Genomic DNA, 23,506 nt, shown 5'->3' on the forward strand with positions numbered 1-23,506 from the left:
ACATTTGTGTATTGCTCACCCCGAGCTTCAAGCCTCTGTTTACACATCACCTGAAGTAGATATGAGCACAGGCCTTAGTATCATGGTGATTGCCTGCAGGACTGGACCCAGCTACAAGGGAATAGCAGACTGTTACCGTGGGTGCTGGCAATGACTCAAATCCAGGAGCGAAGGAACAGCAGAATTCCATGGAGAGGCGGAAATAAGAGGTTATACATAGGAATACCAACATAGCGTCAGAGGAACGAATGAGCAACATAGCAAGACAAATCATTCTCCACAGACAGAAGGACTCCGATCAACATGCTAAACAAGGAAAGAGGACCGGGTAGAGACAACAGAGACTTTTGGAGAAGAGGAGTTCGGTGGGTAATATCGTTCCGCCTGACCGGAAGTGCACTGAAAGCGGTAAGTGTAAAGGAGTTAGGTGTTTACTGATCTGGTTAACAACGGATGGTGCAATCCGGGGCATATTACGATCGAGGAACGTGGTTGCAGACTGGATATTGATCTTTTTACTGTTGGACTTCGGCCACATTCCACCGTGATACAACACTTGGCGGCACGGGAGGTTGTTCCTGCCTGCGGCCATTGAACATGCAGCTCCTCCCGTGGAGGGTCAGACACCCTGAGCCAATAGACTGGTCCTGGACTTATTTTCCATCTGGCATAGTTTGCATTTTGCTGTTTGATTGTTGGTAGTTTTTGTATTGCTATATTTACGCTCTATTCTTGGTTGGTGCAGCTGTAACGAAACCAAATTTCCCTTGGGATTAATAAAGTATATCTATCTATCTATCTAAGAATTCCCTTTAACTAATCACAGAATGGAGGAAACCCTTGCCAGTCACAATTAACTTGACAAGATTAAACAGAAAGTACCAGGGCTTAACGGCTCCAGTTAAAATAACAATTAGTAAATACAGAAACCTAGAAACCCATGCTCTACAGAAAGCCACGGAGGTTCACAGGATTCATGACACTTATAGTTAATATTCTTAAGAGTGAGATTCCCTACTAACCCACTCCTCACACTGTTCAGCTCTCTGACAGTAAAGATTTAAGGTGATGTCCTGGAAAATATCAATCATTTCCCTATTTTGGAAGCCATCTTTCAGAGAAGTCACACTTGATGATGAAATCCACCACTGCCTTCAATGCATCAGCTTAACCTTGATCAACTGAGGAAAATAATTCTAAAAATCAAAGCCTCATTACTGGCACAAGCCTCCAAATCTATTGGGCAGCAATGAGCCTGTCATTCCTGTATGATCTGAGACATGCACTACTCAAAAAAGGCACACCAACACACTTAGAACATAGAATATAGAACATGATAAGGCAGTAGAGGCCCAACAGGCCACAATATTGTGCCAACATTTTAACCTACGCCAAGATTAATCTAACCCTTCCCTCCTACAAAGCCCTCCATTTTTCTATCATCCATGTGCCTATTGAAGAGTTTCTTAATCTGCCTCTACTACCACCTCTGAACATTCCATGTACCCAGCTCTCTCTGTGTAAAGTGATTACCTCTGACATTCCTTATCAGTTCTTTTAATCACCTTAAAATTATGCCCCCTAGTATTATCCATTTCTACCCTGGGAAAAAGTCTCTGGTTATCCGCTCTATCAAGCATTTTAAACACGTTCAGTTCATGAGCTGGAACATCCGGACCACGTGTCCTGGACTGACTGACGACCTCCAACAAATCGACGATGTCCGTGAAACAGCAATCATTGACGGGGAGATCACTTGGCTTGGTATTGACATTGCCTGCCTTCAGGAGACCTGTTTGGCAGATAACAGTTCCATCAGAGAGTCCAATTACACCTTCTTTTGGCAGGGTCTCCCTCATGAAAACCCAAGGCAGTATGGGGTTGGTTTTACACTGAAGAACTCTATCATTGCCACCATGGAACCACCAACAGGCAGAAGAGAAAGGATCCCTGCTCTCTGCTTATTTTCATTTTCCGGCCCCTAAATCTCCTGAGCATCGATGCCCCAACACTTTGTTCTTCACCACAGGCCAAAAACCAGTTCTATGAAGCCCTGGATGAGGCAAAATCCAGAATCCCAAGCACTGAAGGGTTGTACCTTCTGGGAGACTTCAATGCCAGAGTTGGTGCTGACCACAAAGTATGGACTTCTTGTCTTGGCCATCATGGCACCAGCAAGGTGAATGAGAATGGGCAGAGACTGCTGGGGCTGTGCTGCCGTCATGGACTGTGCATCACCAACACGTATTTTCCGTGTAAGGAATGGCACAAAGTCTTTCTAGAGACATCCACTGGCATCAGCTCAACTTTATCATCATCAGTCACAGGGACCTGAATAGTGTCCTTGGCACTTGCAGTTACCTCAGTGCAAACGGCGACACAGACCACTCCCTTATTGTCAGTAGAGTGGGGCTAACGCCAAAAAGACTCCATCATTCGAAGACTAAGGGCTGATCCCGTATCAACACCTGTTGTACAGTGAACATTTCGGGAGAGCACTGTTATGTGTTCTACTCAAACGTGGCTGCACGAGGACATACCCGACCAAAACTTTTCCATGGAGGGCTTCCAGACCGTTCGGGCTGACCGGAAGTGCACTGAGAGTGGCAAACGTAAAGGAGTTGGGGGCTTGCTGTTCTGGTTAACAACGGATGGTGCAATCCGGGTCATATTACGATCGAGGAACGTGTTTGTAGCCCGGATATTGAACTTTTTGCTGTTGGACTCCAGCCATATTCCACCGAGATACAACACTGGGCGTCATGGGAGGTTGTTCCTGCCTGTGGCCATCAAACTTTGCAGCTCCTCCCATGGAGGGTCAGACACCCTGAGCCAATAGGCTGGTCCTGGACATATTTCCATCTGGCATAGTTTGCATATTGTTGTTTGATTGTTTGTGGTTTTTGTATTGCTATATTTACGCTCTATTCCTGGTTGGTGCAGCTGTAACGAAACCCAATTTCCCTCGGGATCAATAAAGTATGTCTATCTATCTATCTATCTACCCAACTCTGACAGAGCACAACAGTTTGCAGCCACAAAAAGAACAGTTCTGGTGACAATACCGCTATTGACTCCAAGTGGTTGCAGCTCTGTGATGTCATCTACAGTTCAGCCATGACAGCATTTGGGAAGAAGGAGCACAAGAATGGAGACTAGTACGACGCGCACTGGGAAGAAACAGAACAAGTGGCTAAGCCAGGAGACAAGCTCTGCCGGCCTACAAGCAAAACCCCTGCACCAGCAAACGCTACGCCCTCAAAGCTGCTAGAAACAAGGAACAACAAACTAGCCAACATTGTGCAAAAACAACCACTGGCTGGCTTTGTGCAGCAAAATCCAATCAGCTACTGACAGCAGAAATGCAAAAGGGATGTTTGAAGGCATCAAGTCAGCAACAGGCCCTTTGGTCACCAAGGCCACCCCACTGAAGTGGAACAATGGGGTAGTCATCATGGACCAGAGGAAGCAGCTTGAACATCGGGTAGGGCACCTCCTGGAGCTATATGCAACCCGGAGCGTAGTGACCGACGCTGTCTTGGAGCCACTGCCTGATTTGCCCATCGCGGAAGAGCTTGATGCGTTACGATCTACGGAGGAGCTCAGCTAAGCCATTGACTGTCCTGTCAGCGGGAAAGCTCCAGGGACAGATGGAATTCCCTCCGGAAAGCAGGAAGCCTGCCTTGCTGCGTCACCTACATGAGCTTCTGTGTCTTTGCTGGGAGAAAGGCCACATCACCCAAGACATGTGAGATGCCAAAATTGTCAAACTATCCAAAAACAAGGGCAACTGTAGTGATTGTAACAACTACCACGGCATCCCTCTCCTTAGTATTGTGGGGAAAGTGTTCACCTGCGTCGTCTCGGCACGGCTTCAGAGCCTTGCATCCAGAGTCTAGCCAGAGTCCAACTGCGGGTTCAGGGCAGGCAGGTCTACAGTAGACATGATCTTCTCTCTGCACCAGCTGCAGGAGAACCGTCGAGAGCAGCAGAAGCCATTGTACACAGCTTTCATTGATCTGACCAAGGCTTTCAATCTCGTTGGCAGAAGCAGACTCTTTAAACTCCTGCTAAAGTTTGGCTGCCCCCACACCAACACAGTGCAGCATCATATCATCCTTCCATAAGGACATGGACAGCACTGTCTGCATCAATGGGGCAACTTCTGATGCCTTTCCAGTGAGCAGCGGTTGAAACAAGGTTGTGTCCGGGCATCGACCCTCCTTGGAATCTCCTTCCCCATGCTCCTTCTCTATGCTTTCGCACACTGCACTGAAGGCATCTACCTTCACACAAGAGCTGATGGCAGGCTCCAAGACCAAAGTTAGGACAGCCCTCATCCACGAGATGCTGTTTGCAGATGATGCAGCATTGATGTCACACGCTGAGGACAGACTCCAACAACTGATTATCCGTTTCTCTCATGCCTGCAGGGAGTTTGGGTTAACCATCAGTCTGAAGAAGACAAAAGTCATGGCCCAGGGTGCAGAATCTCCCACAAAAATCACCATTAGTGGTTGGTCTCTGATGTAGTCAACTCCTTCACCTGCCTTGGGTTGACCATCACCAGCATCCTGTCCCTCGAAGCAGAGGTGAACAGCGGGATTGCTAAGGCTTCATGGCCAGACTGAACAGGAGAGTGTGGAACAACAGACAGCTGACAAAGAAGACCAAGCTGTGTGTGTACCAGGCGTGTAGGCTCCGCACACTCCCCTACACCAGCGAGGCTTGGACGCCATACATCAGCCAAGAGAAGAGGCCAAACTCATTCCAGCTACGCTGCCTCAGGTGCATCCTGCACATCTCCTGGCAGGACAGAACCACCAACACAGAGGTTCAGCAGCAGGCAGACATCTCCAGCATCCAGGCACTACTCAGCTACAGATGCCTCAGATGGCTGGGGCATGTCAAACCGACGGACCAAGGACGCATTCCCAAGAGCATGCTAAAAGGCGAGCTGAGTGAGGGTTACCGTCCACGAGGAAAACTGTGCCTCCGCTACTGGGATGTCTGCAAGTGTGACATGATGCTGGCAGGCATCGTCTTCAACACATGGGAGGAAACAGTTGAAGATCAGACAGCATGGAGGGCCCCAGTCAAAAGCAGTGTACAATGTACTGAGATAACAAGGACCAAAATGCTCGATAACAAGACAGCCAGATGAAAAGCCAGAGCTGCATCAGCCAGAGCACCTTCCTCCTTCACCTGCGACCGCTGTGAGAGAGACTGTCACTCTCGAGTGGGGCTGGACAGCCACTCCGGAAAGTGCAAACTGTTCCAAGTCTACAACTCCAAGAACCATCAGAAAAAGAGTCGCACCATTGTCTCTTGAGATGTACGTGTGCCGCTGGCACTTCGATGAAGTCTCCTCTTCTCCTCCTTCGCTCCAAAGATAAAACCTCTGGCTCTCTCAGCCGATCTTCATAAGACATGCCCTCTAGTCCGGGCAGCATCCAGGCAAATCTTGCCTGCACTTTCTCTAAAGCTTCCACATCCTTCCTAAATGAAGTGACCAGAACTGAACATAATATTCCAAGTGTAATCTAACCAGGGTTTTACAGAGTTGCAAAATTACCTTGAGGCTCTTGAATTCAATCCCCTGATTTGAAAGATATTACAAATGTTACCTCAGCAAAGTCCTCCAAAATTATTGGAAGAATAACCAAGTTCATCTCCACGTCCACATCTAGGCCAATGTCCCCAGCACAAGTTCTAGTTGGCTCCACTGAGTAGGCCATTTTATTTACACGCACAACTTCATATTCCCAGAGCAGATCCCAAGACCTTCTCAGGAAGAGATTACAGGGTGGATGTGCTGAAAACCTTCAGACAAAATTGACTGACACTCAAGAGTTCCTCATTTATGACCATCTAACACTGGAGAAGTAGCATTCAGGAGAATATGTAGAGGTTTGTGTCATTGTATTGGGAGCATGAAGTACTCCTGGGTAGGTGATGGAAACAGTATACTGCCTTACTAATTTAAACAATAGTCTACCTATCTGCCACTTCCTACCCCATCTATGAGAGAGTTTCCAGTTCCCACACTGGCCTCATTGGTCACCGCAGAACCTACAGAAATTTAATGGAAGAAAAACATTCTCAGTCTAGAGGAAGAGGTGAAGGTGCTGGAGATAAGTGATGAGGAGAAGGAGAAGAAGAAGGCCACATACAGAAGAGTAGAAAGTTGATGGTTGGGTTGTTCTCCAATTTTAGCAATCCATTTGCAAATGGTTCATTACCAGACGAGGAGACAACATCAGGATGCTGTTCACTTGTGTTGTGTCCTCTGAATGCTTGGCCTTTATATAGTTATCCCTACATCACAATTGAGTTTCTGTGATGACGACCAATCAACTAATTGATAAGTATATAAAGGTCAAGTATTTGAAGGGCAGAACAATTGAACAGTGCACTGATGATCTCTCCTTGCATGGTGATGAAAGGTTTGCAAATGGATTGCCAGGATCAGAGAACAACTCAATCCAACCATCAACCACCTGAGATACATATTTTCTGAGTTATTTCCAGTAGGAGGTTGAATTGATTGGATGGTCCTGGGGTTGTCTGAATGCCCAGATTTCCACAAATTTCCATGATTCTGGAGTTCTATAATAAACCATATGCCATTTCAAAGTGCTTTCCCTACAATGAGATACCACGGAATGCAGTCTCGGAGGAAACAGAACTGTACAGAAGTGCATCTTATAAAAATAATTGATGAAATGTAAATATCAATTCTGCTTCCCTTCACCCCACAGAGAAGGTCTTACCTGCTGAGTATTCTCCAGCATTTTCTGGTTTTATTGTAAATGAGTCACAAAAACATAATTCAATGTTTCCCAAGATATTTGTCATCCAAACAAACAGTTTCAATGAATGAAATGCACATCCACTTTGTATGATACCCTGCATGTTCTGTGGAATTTATTTTCACAGAATAATTGAGGAGAATGCAGAACAAATTTCAAGACTTCTGCATGTCAGTCATTTGGTTTTTGATCTTACAGCCACCTGCACACCTCTGAGATCTGAATGGGGATCATCAGCTGTATTTTCTTTGAACATGGCTGATTTTGGACTATGCAGTTTTGGTCACCTACATGCAGGAAAGATGTAAATAAGGCTGAAAGAGTACAGAGAAAATTTACAAAAATGTTGCCGTATGTAGGGGACTTAAGGAAGGATAGAATAGGTTAGGACTTCATTCTTGAGGGGAAAATTTGATAGAGATATACAAAATTATGAGGGGTATAGATAGAGTAAATGCAAGCAGGCTTTGCCCACTGAGGTTGGGTGGGACTGCAACCAGAAGTCATGGGTTAAGGGTGAAAGGTGAAAAGTTTAAGGGGAACATGAAAGGAAACTTCTTCCCTTAGAGGGTTCTGAGATTGTGGAATGAGCTGCCAGCACAAGTGGTGTGTGCGAACTTGATTTCAACGTTTAAGTGAAGTTTGGATAGGTACATGGATGGTAGAGATATGGAGGGCTATGGTCCTGGTGCAGGGTGATTGGAGTAGGCAGTTTAAATGGTTTGGCATGGACTAATTGGGCCGAAGGTCCTGTTTTAGTGCTGTACTTTTCTATGACTTTCTATGACTATATTTGTTTTTCCTCTCAACCTCATTCTCCTGTCTTCTCCCATCACCTTTAATGCCCTTACTAATCAAAAACTTATCAACCTCCGCTTTAAATATACCCAGTGGTATGGCCTCCACAGCTGGCTGTGGCAATGAGTTTCACAGATTTTCCATCTTCTGGCTAAATACATTCCTCCTCATTTTTGTTCTAAGGGGATGTCCTTGTATTCCAAAGCTGTACTCTTTGGTTGTTGACTACTGTTCAACTATTGGAAACATCTTGTCAACATCCACTGTACCTAGGTATCGATGGGTTTCAATGAGATCCTCCCATATTCTTCTAAATGTAAATGTTGAAACAATTACAGTGAATTAAACACTTTTGTAGAGTAGGCACTGTTACAGTGTAAGAATCATAGCAGCTAATCCGTTTACTCCTAGCTCCTACAAACAGAATGGTGATAAACCTGGCACAAACCTGAACTTTCATTGATAGAGAGTTAGATGTTAGCCACAACACTTTGGAAAATGCCCCTCTTCTTCGGAATTTTATATTCCCCTGAGAGATCTGAAGGGGCCCAGGTTTAACATAAACGGTACCTCCAACAGTTCAACATCTCTTGTTACTGCAGTGGACATCTGGTCTCAGTTTAACATCTGATCTGAGAGATGCATAACATCTATGAAAAACTTCTATATTTCTTATGTTTTCTGCAGCCTTATTGATGCAGCGAATTAGAATGCAGAATGTTTTGCAGACTGCCTAAGGAAATTTCCTTTATCGCCTTTAAACTTAATAATTATAAACTGGTTACAACATTGTTCCTTTCACGACTCTCCTGCTTGCCAGGATGCAGTTCCTCGCATCTTCGTGCATGAGCCATCGCAACGTCAAGAGACTACTTAAATGTGGAGTGCAAAATGGCCAACGGAATAAACATAAAAGTCTTGCATTTCTCCAGAAACTTTCACTGCCCCAAGTTGTCTCGAAGTGCTTTACAGCCAATGAAGTATTTTCAAAATCTAATGTGGTAAAAATTCTTTCCAATTGATCTGTGCATGAATGATCTCTCAAACAGACTCACTAAGTAATTTCACTGCATCCTGTTACATTTTTAACAAGCTGCAGCAGTTTCGTTTTGTGGAGAACTCCCTCATTCTGGGTTCCCCTTTTGGTTGATTATGTCTGCAGGCTCACACATGGACTTCCTGTTATTTATATATAGACCATGTCATTCATTAAGAAACAGACCTACATACACTTAGATTTAAGAATGCAAGCCATTTTAATTAATGTCACCCCTCAATATAAACACGGGCCCACCCACTGATGCAGTGTCTGCAATCTGTCATCTCAGTGGCATTGCTAATCACTTTGTAATATCCATGGCTCTTGTCTTCTTGACACCATTGTCCTGCTGGTTGGTAGTATTAAGCAATTTCAATTGTATTTAGCACTCCAGCAGAGTTGGGCACTTCTAATTGCTGCTGTTGTGATGTTCTAGCGTTAATAGTCTCATAGAGTCATAGAGTTCTACGGAACCTAAACAGGCCTTTTGGCCCTCTCTTAATCTGCCTAGTCCCATTGACCTGCACCCGGGGTGTAGCCCTCCTACTCCTCGCATCTATGTACTCTTAAATGTTGAAATCGAACCGAGTCCACCACTTCTGTTGGCAGCTCCTTTCACATTCTCACACCCTCTGGGTGAAGAAGTTTGTCTTAAACATTTCACCTTTCACCCTGAGTTCTGGTCTCACCCTACCTTAGTGGAAAATGTCTGCTAGCATCTACCCTGTTTATAATGTGATAATTTTATATAGCTCTGTTAAATCCCTTCTCATTCTTCTACACTCTGGGGAAGAAAGTCCTAACCTACTCAACCTTTCCCAATAAACTCAGGTCCCCAAGTCCTGGCAACATCCTTATAAATTTTCCTTGATCCCTTTCAATCTTATTGATAGATTTTCTGTAGGCACAGTAGGTAACTGTATACTATACTTTAAATTAGGAGTCACCAATTTCTTATACAGCTTCAACATAACATCTCAACTTCTGTAATGATTTACGAAGGCCAATGTGCCAAAGGCTTTCATTACAATCCCTTATCTTGTGATACCACTTTCATGGAATTACGGATCTGTACTCCCAGATCCCTCTGTTCTACCTTGCTTTTCAGTGACCTATCATTCACCATGTACGTCCTACCCATGTTTGTCCTCACAAAGTGCAACACCTAACACCTGTCTGCATTAAATTCCATCTGCCATTTTTCTGTCAATTTTACCAGCTGCTCTAGATCCCACAGCAAGCTTTCATAGGCTTCCTTGCTGCCCCACTATACTCCAATCTTCTTGACCAACCTCCTATGCAGGTCCTTGTCAAAGGCCTTGCTATGGTCCATGTAGACAACATCCACTGTCTTGCCTTCATCAACTTTCCTAGTAACTTCCTTGAAAAATGCTACAAGTGTGGCTCAGATCTACCATCCGCAATGCCATGTTGACTATCCCTAATCAGCCCTTGACTATCCAAATGCTCATATATCCAGTCCCTTAGAGTAGCTTCCAATAACTTACCTATTACTGATGTTAGGCTCACCGGCCTATAATTTCCCAGCTATTTTTAGAATCTTTCTTAAACAGCAGAACATTAGCTATCCTTCAATCTTCTGGCACCTCAGAACGTGTCCGTCTCCTGAGTAAATAAAAATGCAAAAAATCCATTTTAAGATCTTCCCATCTCTTTCAGCTCCATGCATAGATTACCTCTCTGATCTTCCAGAGAACCCATTTTGTCCCTTGTTATTCCTTTGCTCTTATGATTCTCCTTCACCTTGTCTGCTAGAGTGACCACATGCCTTCTTATAGCCCTCCTGATTTCCTTCTTACGTTCTACTGAATTCCTTATACTCCTCAAGAACCTCATTTGTTCCTGCCTATAATTGCTACGAATCTCCTTCTTCTTCTTAAGCAGTGCCTCAGTATCTCTTAAAAACCAAGGTTTCCTAAACCTGTTATTCTTGCCTTTTATTCTGACAAGAACATAAAAACTCTGTTTCCGGAAGAAGATGATGCCAGCAAACAATGCGACCAAGGGCGACATCCCCCAGATGGTTCACGAAATGACTTTTTTCTGTCATATGTGGTTCTGCTACTGTTGGAGCCTGTGATCTACATTTTAACTGGTATGTTTTCAGACTAATTGAGCGATCTGGCACCTTGCTGTGTCTGATGGTGTTCGGTGAGGTTTCGAGCGAAGTGTACAGCCTCGATGCCAAGAAGCCTGGAAACAGCGTGTGAGCCCACGATCAACTCCATTTCTCACTGATCTCACTGATGGAAGCATTGAGGAAGATCGAAATCATCATGGCAAGAGTGGAAAGCAAGCGGGTGTTCAGCGCCATCTACCAGCACATAGGTGTCAGTGTGTGACGGTCTCTCCCTCTTGCGTGCTGCTTCTGGAGGGAGGTCGCTGAGTTTGAATGGCCTCTCTCCCTCTTGCTCAATGTTGCCAGACGATTGTACTGGAGTCTTAGGTCTTGGGTAAGGTTTAATCAACAGCTTGTGGATTGGACTCTGTAGTTCACGTTCTGCTCGGTCATTTTTTTTGTTGATATTTTGGGCATTTTTGATTGGGGCAGGCTACAGATAACAAATTACACAGCGCTGGATTGAACTGAACTGAGCTGAACTGTACATGCCTGGACTCTTTCAATTTTGTGTTTTATATTCTGTGCTTTTCACTTTTGTTGTTTGGCGATTTGGTTTTTTTTTTGCACGTGAGGGTTGATGTTTTCCTTGGAAAGGGTTCCCTGGTTTTCTTTGTTTTGTGGCAGTCTATGGGAAGATGAATCTCAGGGTTGTATACTGCATACAAACTTCGATAATAGATGTACTTTGAATCTTGACTCTTTGGATTCTCAAACTTTCACTTTTGGATGCCTCCATCTTACCAAGCACACCTTTACTTGAGAACAACCTGTTCCAATCCACACTTGTCAAGTCCTTTCTGATACCATCAATATTGGAATTTCTCCGATTTAGAATCTCACCGCGAGGACCAAACCTATTCTTCACCATAATTATACTGAAACTAATGGCATTATGATTACACGATATTCCCCTGCACAAAGTGTTCTGTCACCTACCCTGTCTCATTACCTAATAGGAGATATAGTATCACACTCTCTCTAGTTGGGACCTCAACGGTATATACTGATTAAGGAAATTTTCCTGAACACATGTGACAAACTCTGTCCCCCTGCCAGCCCTTTAACAGTACAGGAATCTCATTTAATATGTGGAAAGTTAAAATCAACTACTATCACAACTTTATGCTTCTTGCAACAGTCTGCAATTTTACAAATGTTCTCCTCTAAATCCCGCTGACTATTGGGTCATCTATAATGTAGTCCCATTTAACATGGCCATTCCTTTCTTATTTCTCAGTTCCACCCATGTAGCCTCAGAAAACAAGGTCTCCAGTCTGTCCTGACTAAACACAGCCATGACATTTTTTCTGACTAGTAATGCCACTCCTTCTCCTATAAATCCTCCTGCTCTATCACATCTAAAACAAAGGAGCTCCAGAACACTGAGCTGCCAGTCCTGCCCCTCCTTCGATCAAGTCTCACTTATGGCTACAATGTCATAATTCCATCCTTTAAGCACATCTGCCTCTTGATCTATACTCCCTACACTGAAATATACATACCACAAAACATTAGTCACATCATGCTCGACGTTTCGATTCCTGACTTTGTGTAGGCTTAACAAAGTTTTTCCCCACAACCACCCACTAACTGCTCTTGTGGTCTGATTTCCATCCCTCTGCAACTCTAGTTTAAACACGGCTGTTCTGCGCTTGCAAACCTTCCAGCAAGGACATTAAACCCTCTCCTATTCAGGTGCAAATTATCCTTTCTATACGGGTCCCATCTTCCCTGAAAGTAAGCCCTGTGGTCAAAAGATCTGAAGGTCTCCCTCCAGCACCTTCTCCTTAGCCACATGTTAAGCTGTATTATTTTCTTATTTCTGGCCTCAGAAGTACGTGGCATGGGTAGCAATCCTGAGATCACCACCTTGGATGTCTTGTCACTTAACCTAGCACCTAACTCCCTGATCTCACCCTACAGGACCTTGTCACCTATCTTACCCATGTCATTGATACCGATGTGGACCATGACCTCTGGCTACTCAACCTCCCACTTAAGATTGCGGTGGACTTGATCTGAATAAACACAAGAGATTATGCAGATGCTGGAAGTCCAAAGTAACACACAAAATGCTGGAGGAACTCAGCAGATTAGGCAGCATCTATGGAGAGGAATAAACAGTTGACGTTTCAGGCTGAGACCCTGAGATCTGAGATTCTGATGAAGGGTTTCAGCCTGAAAAGTTGTCTCAATGTATGATCCCTTTAAAGCTCATAAGTTGTTCAGAAAAGCCAGACAAAGATGAAAGGCTGAATGTGGCAGAAGTGAGCATGGGAATGCTAAAGAGTCTGCCATTGAGACAAACAACATGGAAATAGGTCCCTCAGCACTCCAAATCGACCATTCATCACCCTTTTACACAAATCCGGCATTGACCCCATATTTTAAAATGCAAACAATGGGAATTCTGCAGATGCTGGAAATTCAAGCAACGCACATCAAAGTTTATCTGCTCAGGGGATCTCCCATCCACTGCTACCAACCTTATAGTTCCCACACCTCGCACTTCTCGTTTCTACCTCTTACCCAAGATCCAAAAACCTGCCTGTCCTGGCAGACCTATTGTCTCAGCTTGCTCCTGCCCCACCCAACTCATTTCTGTATACCTCGACACGGTTTTATCCGCCCTTGTTCAATCCCTTCCTACCTATGTTCGTGACACTTCTCAGGCACTTAAACTTTTCGATGATTTTAAGTTCCCTGGCCCCCACCGCTTATTTTCACCATGGATGTCCAGTCCCTATATACTTCTATCCCCCATCAGGAAGGTCTCAAAGCTCTCCGCTTCTTTTTGGATTCTAAACCTAATCAGTTCCCCTCTACCACCACTCTGCTCCGTCTAGCGGAATTAGTCCTTACACTTAATAATTTCTCCTTTGGCTCCTCCCACTTCCTCCAAACTAAAGGTGTAGCTATGGGCACCCATATGGGTCCTAGCTACGCCTGCCTTTTTGTTGGCTTTATGGAACAATCTATGTTCCGTGCCTATTCTGGTATCTGTCCCCCACTTTTCCTTCGCTACATGGATGACTGCATTGGCGCTGCTTCCTGCAGGCTTGCTGAGCTCGCTGACTTTATTAACTTTGCCTCCAACTTTCACCCTGCCCTCAAGTTTACCTGGTCCATTTCCGACACCTCCCTCCCCTATCTAGATCTTTCTGTCTCTATCTCTGGAGACAGCTTATCCACTGATGTCTACTATAAGCCTACTGACTCTCACAGCTATCTGGACTATTCCTCTTTTCACCCTGTCTCTTGCAAAAATGCCATCCCCTTCTCGCAATTCCTCCGTCTCCGCCGCATCTGCTCTCAGGATGAGGCTTTTCATTCCAGGACGAGGGAGATGTCCTCCTTTTTTAAAGAAAGGGGTTTCCCTTCCTTCACTATCAACTCTGCTCTCAAACACATCTCCCCCATTTCACACACATCTGCTCTCACTCCATCCTCCCACCACCCCTAGTCCTCACCTACCACACCACCAGCGTCTGGGTCCAACATATTATTCTCCGTAACTTCTGCCACCTTCAACGGGATCCCACCACTAAGCACATCTTTCCCTCCCCCCCCCCCACTTTCCACAGGGATCACTCCCTACGCGACTCCCTTGTCCATTTGTCCCCCCCATCCCTCCCCACTGATCTCCCTCCTGGCACTTATCCTTGTAAGCGGAACAAGTGCCTTTACACATGCCCTTACACTTCCTCCCTTACCACCATTCAAGGCCCCAGACTGTCCTTCCAGGTGAGGCGACACTTCACCTATGAGTCGGCTGGGGCGATATACTGCGTCCGGTTCTCCCGATGTGGCCTTCTATATATTGGCGGGACCCAACGCAGACTGTGAGACCGCTTTGCTGAACACCTATGCTCTGTCCACCAGAGAAAGCAGGATCTCCCAGTGGCCACACATTTTAATTCCACATCCCATTCCCATTCTGACATGTCTATCCACGGCCTCCTCTACTGTAAAGATGAAGCCACACTCAGGTTGGAGGAGCAACACCTTATATTCTGTCTGGGTAGCCTCCAACCTGATGGCATGAACATTGACTTCTCTAACTTCCGCTAATGCCCCACCTCCACCTCGTACCCTATCCATCATTTATTGTTATACACACGTTCTTTCTCTCACTCTCCTTTTTATCCCTCTGTCCCTCTGACTATACCCCTTGCCCATCCTCTGGGTTTCCCCCCCTCTTGTCTTTCTCCCTGGACCTCCTGTCCCATGATCCTCTCATATCCCCTTTGCCAATCACCTGTCCAGCTCTTGGCTCCATCCTTCCCCCTCCTGCCTTCTGCTATCATTTTGGATCTCCCCCTCCCCCTCCCACTTTCAAATCTCTTACTAATTCTTCCTTCAGTTAGTCCTGACGAAGGGTTTCAGCCTGAAACGTCGACTGTACCTCTTCCTTGAGGTGCTGCCTGGCCTGCTGCGTTCACCAGCAACTTTGATGTGTGTTGCTTGACCCCATATTTTGTTTGTCCCACATTCCCATCAACAATAACCCCTCCCCAATTCTATCAGTAGTCAACACAATAGGGTGATTTACCCAATTAGCCTGACTTTGGGTTGTGGGAGGAATTCAGAGGACCTGGAGGTAATCTACACCAACACACGGAGAATGTGGATGGTGCATACAGACAGCACCAGAGCTCAGGATTGAACATCCGTCTCTGGCACGGTGAGGCAACAGTGTTACCAGCTGCACCACTGGGCCATCTGTCTCTACATCAACCAGCATGAATTACGATGCATCACCCTTGTTGCATCCCCTCCCCCCGCCTTCTTATTCAGCATTATATTTCTTTGGTTTACGCTGAAAAGGAGGGATGGTCTCTGACAATGAGATTAGCATCTTCTGCACATCTATTCATTTGCCTTGCTGTTACATTTGCAATCAATTTGTGACCAAAGTTTCATCTAATGAGAACCGCAATAGTTACCTCACCCAACTCCCAATTCTTAGCCCATTCATATTTAGTGGACTTAGAAATCCATACAGCCTCTTGCTGGTCACCTTACTCAGCTTGCCTAACTGCTTCTATATGGATCCTAGACATATGTTACTTCATTAAATACAGGTTTAGTTTTATGCCTTTCATTAGTTTCTGAGGTAAATATAAGCTCTGCAATGTCACTTTTATGTGAGTTTGAATGAAAAGAGGATCGTTCGTGCCGTTTGCAAAAAAATAATAATTTAACCTTATTGCAGTGTCATCTCATTAAAACTTACCCCAAGGAGACTACATGGGAAACAGAGCTGAGAGATGGATAAAACATTTGGAAGAGATAAATCTGGGCCTCATGATGTTTTGGCACATGACACAGTTCCTCAAAAGAGAGCAGTAATTTTTAACTGATTACAACATTAGCCTGTTAAAGAGAAAGCTTCATCATTATAGTATTAAAATCCCGACGATGAATAGATTGATTGTTTGACTGGGGAATAAACTTTCACTCTCTGCAAAGGTGCCAAATGGCCAAGAAAAGTATTCATTAAATCCACTCATTCTTCTCCAAATTCGATCAGTTGTGGTGGGTCGAACAATCATACCACTTTGGTGATACTGGCAAGCAAATAATTTGGATGATGTTCCTCTTCTTACTGTATCCTGGAGGCAACTCAGCTGCATACGTTCTTTGTTGTCTATGCCAAATACATACTGAGGTAAAGTATATATTTGAACTCCATTTCTGAAATTTGTTTCCAATGAGTTACATGAAAACAAATATCAGCAGTGGAATTCAATGTGTATACATTACTAAATCAAATAGTCAATACTTGCAACAGAGGGTGTATATCAACGTAGAAAAAGTGACAGTCAATTTGGACGCATCCTTGGGCAGCATAGAGGCCCCAGCTGATAATGCAGCTGCCTCACATCTCAGATCACCAGAAGCCCAATTTCAATACTCAGCTGCTGTCTGTGCGGAATTTGCAAGTTCTCCTTGTGACTGCATGGGGTTTCTGTAGCTGCTCTGTTTCCATTCCACATACCAAAGGTGTGCAGTTTGGTGGTTTAATTGCCTGCTGTACCTTGCCTCCTATAGAACTGCTCCTGGGTGAATCTGGACGGAGTGGATGAGAATATGGAATGCTAAGTGTTCCACTTCGGTAGGACCAACCATGGTTGATCTTACACAGTGAACGATAGGACTGTGGTAGAACAGAGGGATCTGGGAATACAGGTGTATACTTTAGTGAAAGTGGTGTCAGAGACAGGGTCACAAAGAAAGCTTTTGGCACATTAGTCTTCGTAAATCAAACTATGGAGTACAGGAGTTGGGATGTTATTTTGAAGTTGTATAAGAGTATTTTGTGCTCACCTACCTTCAGGAAAGATGTAAATATGGTTAAAAGAGTACAGAGAAAACTTACAAGGAAGTTGCTGGGTCTGGAGGATCTGAATTATAAGGAAAGATTGAATAGCTTAAGACTTTATTCCTTGGAACATAGAAGATTAAGAGGAGCTTTATTCTGTCTAAGGATGTTGTCTAAGTTGCATGCCATCTTGGTCAATGTTTCCCGTCCACTACATAATGTACTGAGTGGGCACAGGACTACATTCAGCCAGCGACTCATTCCACCGAGATGCAGCACAGAGCATCATAGGAAGTCATTCCTGCCTGTGGCCGTCAAACTCTACAATTCTTCCCTTGGAGGGTCAGACACCCTGAGCCAATAGGCTGGTCCTGGACTTATTTCATAATTTACTGGCATAATTTACATATTACTATTTAACTATTTATGGTTTTATTACTATTTATTATTTATGGTGCAACTGTAACAAAAAACAATTTCCCCCCAGGATCAATAAAGTATGACTATGACTGACTATGACTATGACTGTGATTAGATTTGATGGATATATACAAAATTGTGAGGGATATCGATAGGGGAAATGTTAGCAGGCTTTTTCCACTGAGGTTTGGTGGGACTACAACCGAAGGTCATGGGTTAAGGTTGAAAGGTAAAAATTTAAAGGAACATTTGGGGAAACTTCTTCACTCAGAGGGTCATGAGAGTGTGGTGTCAGCGAGCTTGATTTCAATGTTTAAGAGAAGCTTGGATAGGTATATGGATGGTAGGGGTATGGAGGATAATGCAGGTGCAGGTCAATGGGAATAGGCATTTTAAATAGTTTGATATGAACTAGATGGGCTGAAGGGCCTGTTTCTGTGCTGTATCACTCCATGAGTACATATTGTAAAGAAATGAGTCATCGACTTCCGGAAGCGCTGCCAAGCTGATAGAATAGGTGGATACACTCATATGAAATTTACATGGGAAAAATGCTACCTTTCAACAGGAAGAATGATGAAAGGTAATGTAAACTGGTGGATACAATTCTAAACAAAAATACCACCACAGAGAGATCTGGGGGTATATACACATCAATTAGTGAAAGCCCTAGGGAAGGCTGAGAAGTGGTTTAAAAAGCATACAGGATCTTGGGCTCTGTAAGTAGAGGCATAAAGCACCAAAGCAAGGAAGTCATGATGAGCCTTTATGCAACATTGGTTCTGCTCTTCTTCTCAATACCATCATCAGGGAGGAAGTACAGGAGCCTGAAGTTCCACGCTCAGCAATTCAGAAAGAGCTCCTTCTGCTCCGCCACCAGATTTCTAAACAGTCCTTGTTCCTTGTATGCATGAACATTACCTTGTTATTCCTGTTTTCTGTACATTTTTTTTACAATATTTTGTAAGGGGTTTCTTCTTTTATGTTACTGCGTATGTTAATTAAAATGGCTTCTTTGTTATGTTAAATGCTGAGAAGATTCTCTCACTGTAGTTTGTTTGGGTTATCTTATTGATGAGAGAGTGAATGAACCAATGGGTGTCATGTTATTCTTTTTTTGGGGTGATATTCTGTCTCATACAGCTGGGAAACGGGGGTTTTGGCGGGGAGTTGGAGGAGAGACCGGGAGGACGACAGACGTGCTGGGAGTGCTCTGGTCAATCACTTTGTGTGGTCACGAGCTGTGAGTCGAGGGGGTCGGAGTGGATCGCAGGGTGAAGAAAGCCGGTCCCGAGCTCCAGCTGTGTGCACGAAGAAATTGAACTTTGATAAGTCTGGCGCCTTTTTTTTTCCCATTCTCTTTTGTATTGTACCTCTATTAATCTCATAGTCCTAGTAAGATTTATAAAGTGTAATTTGTAAAATATACATTGTGTGCTGGCTGATGATTGGCATTTGAGGCCATATCAGGTGGCATTGCACAGCAACCGATGCAACCGGGAGACAAGGTTGGGCAGCAGACGGGGTTTCCCCTAGATAAATACGAGCCGATATAGCTGAGCGTTACACTTACTTTACATGCTTGCACTTACTTCTGCCACAAAACAACAAATTTCACTTCATATAATTCAGTGATGATAAATCTGATTCTGATTCCAAGCCACAAATGGAGTACTGTGTCACACTTCAGCAATATTGCGAAGGCCTTCGAAAGGTTGCAGAAAATATTTACCAGAAGGATTTCAGGTTGTGCAAAGACTGGTAAAGCTGGGCCTGTTCTTTTCAGCAGAGAAGGTTACAAGGGCATCTGACAGAGCTACTTAAAATGTCGAGGTGTATAGACAGGTAATTTTTCCCTTTGGAAGAGGGGGTCAGGGGTTAGGGTATACAGAATAGAGATAATCGATAGAAGAATCAAAGAAACACAAGGAAAATATTTTTACATAATGAGTGATTGGGGTTACATAAAGCAAATACAAACTCACTGGGCCCAATAGCTTCCTGTTATGATCCTCTGATTTAGGATTTGTACTCAGTAAGCTCCCACACACAACAATGTAGTACCAATGAGTTAATCTGGGCTTGGCTGATTTTGCCTCAGCAGCACAATGCAATGCGTAACAATAAAGAGAAGAAAACTGAAAATTTCAGGTTTATTTAATTCCAGGTATATTTAATAATTCAGGTATATTTAAAATTTCAAGTATATTTAATAAATATAGGTATATACTTTTTAAATTAAATAAGTAGTGCAAAAATAGAAATTTTAAAAAGTAGTGAGGTAGCGTTCATGGGTTCAATGTCCATTCAGGAATTGGATGGCAGAGTGGAAGAAGTGTTCCTGAATCGTTGAGTGTGTGCCTTCAGGCTTCGGTACCTCCTCCCTGATGGTAGAAATGAGAACAAGGCATAGTCTGGGTGATGGGGATACCTAATGATGGATGCCATCTTTTTGAGGCATCGCTCCTTGAAGATGTTCTGGATACTATGGAGGTTAGTGCCCATGATGGAGCTGAATGAGTTCACAATTCTCAGCAGTTTATTTCAATCCTGTGCAGTAGCCCCCCCCCCACACCATACCAGACAGTGACACAGCCAGTAAGAATACTCTCCATGGTACATCTGTGGAAATTTGTGACTGTCTTTGGTGACATACCAAACCTCCTCAAACTCATAATGTATAGGTGCTGTCACGCCTGCTTTATAGCTGCATCGATATGCTGGGCCCAGTTTTTGTCCAAAACCATACTATGGAACATCTTACAGCCTGAAGTAACGTGAGGTGTGGGATAAGGGTGTGAAAAACAGATCTCCCTTGACATTATAGCACATGCTTAATGTTATATTCTTGTATTATCTGGATTGAGATTTCGCTCCAAAATCTTTAGAGTAAGAGGCATGACTGAACCATGAGTCCTGATGTCAAGTTCAGAGGTGGGTGATTGCTCCTGTGTTGTCTGCAGTGTGAAAACTGGAAGTTAGCAAAGAGAATTTCTCAATTACGTTTTGACTGAATGATTCACACTAGTGTAGCATGATCTGACTCAACTACTTAAAAGGTACATATTGAATCGAGACTGCAGTGGGGCACTTAGGTTAGAGATACAAAGATCAAGGAAAGTACTTAGTCTTAATGATGCCTCTCTCAAATTATTCCTGGTCATGGTTCAAGTTTGGCACCATCTGTGGAAAAGAAAACTGATTTGAAGTGTCAAGCCCATGACCTTTCATAAATCATAGAGTAATACAGCACAGAAACTGGCCCTTTGGCCCACCTCAGGCATGCTGACCAGAGGGTCATCTAGGCTATTCCCAATTACCCACTGTTGGCCCATATTAGACCATAGAACATGGTACAGGCCCTCGACCTGTGAAGTTTTGCCTACATTTTAACCTACTCTAACCCTTCCCTCCACAAACAAGAGAAATTCTGCAGATGTTGGAAATCCAAGCAACACACACAAAACACTGGAGGAACTCAGCAGGCCAGGCAGAATCCAAGAGTACAGTCGACGTTTCGGGCCGAGGCTGTGAAGAGTCTCGGCCCGAAATGTCGACTGTGCTCTTTTCCTTAGATGCTGTATGGCCTGCTGAGTTCCTCCAGCATTTTATGTGTGTTGCTAATCCTTCCCTCCTACGTAGTCCTTCATTTTTCTATCATCCATGTGCCTATGCCTATCTAAAAATTTCTTAACTGTTTCTAATTTATCTGCTTCTACCACCACCACTGGCAGGGTGTTCCACCCTCCTACCAGTCAATTTCCGTGTAAAAATTACTTGCCACTGATATTCCACCATATTTTCTATATTCACCAAAACTAAAGGCTGATTTTTGCTATTCTCTGCAACTCTGAAGAAAGCATTATCCACTGGTCTTGGAAGGAATGGAGAGATGACTTAATGACCTAGCCATTTCAAGGAAAGGATGTGTTGAGTGCGTACGGAGCAAGAACAATAACAGTGTAGTATGATTAAGCATTTATACTAAATCATATTAGTAATGGTGGATGCTGGGAGCTACGAATCTGGCCTGCCAAAATGAAAACATGAGCACTTGAAAGCTTGCGCCAAAAGAGAGAGTCCTCCATGTGTAGGTTACGCAATCGATTCACCCCGCTATCAAACAGCTAATGCAAACTTGCCATTTGTCGCCTCGATCCATCACAACACGTCTTGAATCCAGCCAAGTGTCCTTCACTTTCAGTACCCTTGCAATCCTTTGCATTACCAACTTTCCCCCTTCATACCTGCTAATGCTTATCTTATAAAATCAAAATTCAAAGTTCAGAGTAAATCTATTATCAAAATATATTCATGTAACCATATACTACCCTGAGATTCATTACATTGCAGGCATTCACAGTTAAACAAAGAAACACAATAGAATCAGTGAAAAACTGCACACAAAGACAAAAAAAAACAATGTGCAAAAGACAACAGATAGCGCAAATACAAAAAAGAAAAACAAAATGGTAATAAATAAGTAATAAATAATATTCAGAGTGTGAGTTGTCGAGTCCTTGAAAGTAAGTCTACAGGTTGTGGAATCAGTTCAGTGTTGGAGTGATTGAAGTTATCCACACAGGTTCAGGAGTCTAATGGTTGGGGGGCAATAACTGTTCCTGTTCCTGGTGGCAGCAACGAGATGAGAGCATGGCCTGGATGGTAGAAGTCCTTGATGCTGGATGGACACCACTTTCCTGTGAATAGCACTTTCTGTCACTCCTAGATCTGGTTTGTGTGTAGTAGGGCGAGGTTCGTGCTCAGTCAGAAATGTCATATGTCATCACTCAAAACAAAAATGATAACTTTGTCCTTGGAGGAAGTTACATGCTGTGATGTTCATTTCCTTGGCTGTTCACCCACAAGACGCAGAGAAAATGGTAAGTGTAGGCCGCTCCAAAACAGATTTTGTTTTTCACTGCTGGCTCCACCAGATGCTGGAATGCACAGCTGGATCCTCGTTCTGCTCACGCCAGCAGTCCAGCTGTGCCGAATATGAGAGCCCAAGAAGCAACAGACCACAAACTGGCAGGAGAAATCAGCCTGATTGATAACATTGCCAGATTCAAACTACATCAACGCACAAGGGAAAGACTGGGCTGGCACAATTTGTCCCACCACCCACCACACTGGAAGGCGCATGAGCTTAAACAAAATATTTTGATTTATTTCACACTGTTCACAAACTCAGGATGTCCCTAAGTTATTTTACAGCTAATTATACACTTAGAGGTGTGGTCACTGTTGTAAAGTGAAAATGGCTGAAAAATATCTGTTTTGATAGTGTTGACTGAGGGAGAAGTGGTCTGGCATCTGGAGCCCACTGAGAAATATTACCAAGGATCATTAATGTCACTGTGTGGGCAGGGCGTGACTTGCTCTCGTCCAACAGCTTGAACTACTGAACTGAAATATCTTCTTACATGCTGCACTCTGGTATCTGGAATGAGACTTGAACTAATAATTGAGAATGCTGCTCAGTAGATCACAGAAACCAGCCTCCCCTCCATGGTACGTCTACACCTCCCGCTGTGTCAGTAAAGCAGCTAACGTAATCAAACACTCTACCTACCTCCGACATTTTCTCTTCTCCAGCCTCCCATTGGGCAGAAGCTACAAAAGCCTGCAAGCATGTCCCACAGGCTCAATGACATCTTTTATCCCTCTGTTTTAAGGCTATTAAACAGTCCCATAGTACAATAAAACAGCCTGTTGACCTCACAATCAACCTTGTTATGGCTGGCACCTTGTTGTCTATCCGCACTGTACTTTCTTCATCAATGTAACACTATTCTACATTGCTATTGTTTTCTCTTGTGCAACCTCAAGGTGATGACGGGATCTCAAAGTTCAAAATAAATTTATCATCGAAGTATGTTTATGTCAACATGTACTATGTATCCAGCGCCAGCAGAACATGCTCACACTGTACATCTTTGGAATGTGGATGGAAATCAGAGCACCCA

This window comes from Mobula birostris, chromosome 11 (genome assembly GCF_030028105.1).
Source record: "Mobula birostris isolate sMobBir1 chromosome 11, sMobBir1.hap1, whole genome shotgun sequence".
In the NCBI taxonomy this organism is placed as follows: Eukaryota; Metazoa; Chordata; class Chondrichthyes; order Myliobatiformes; family Myliobatidae; genus Mobula; species Mobula birostris.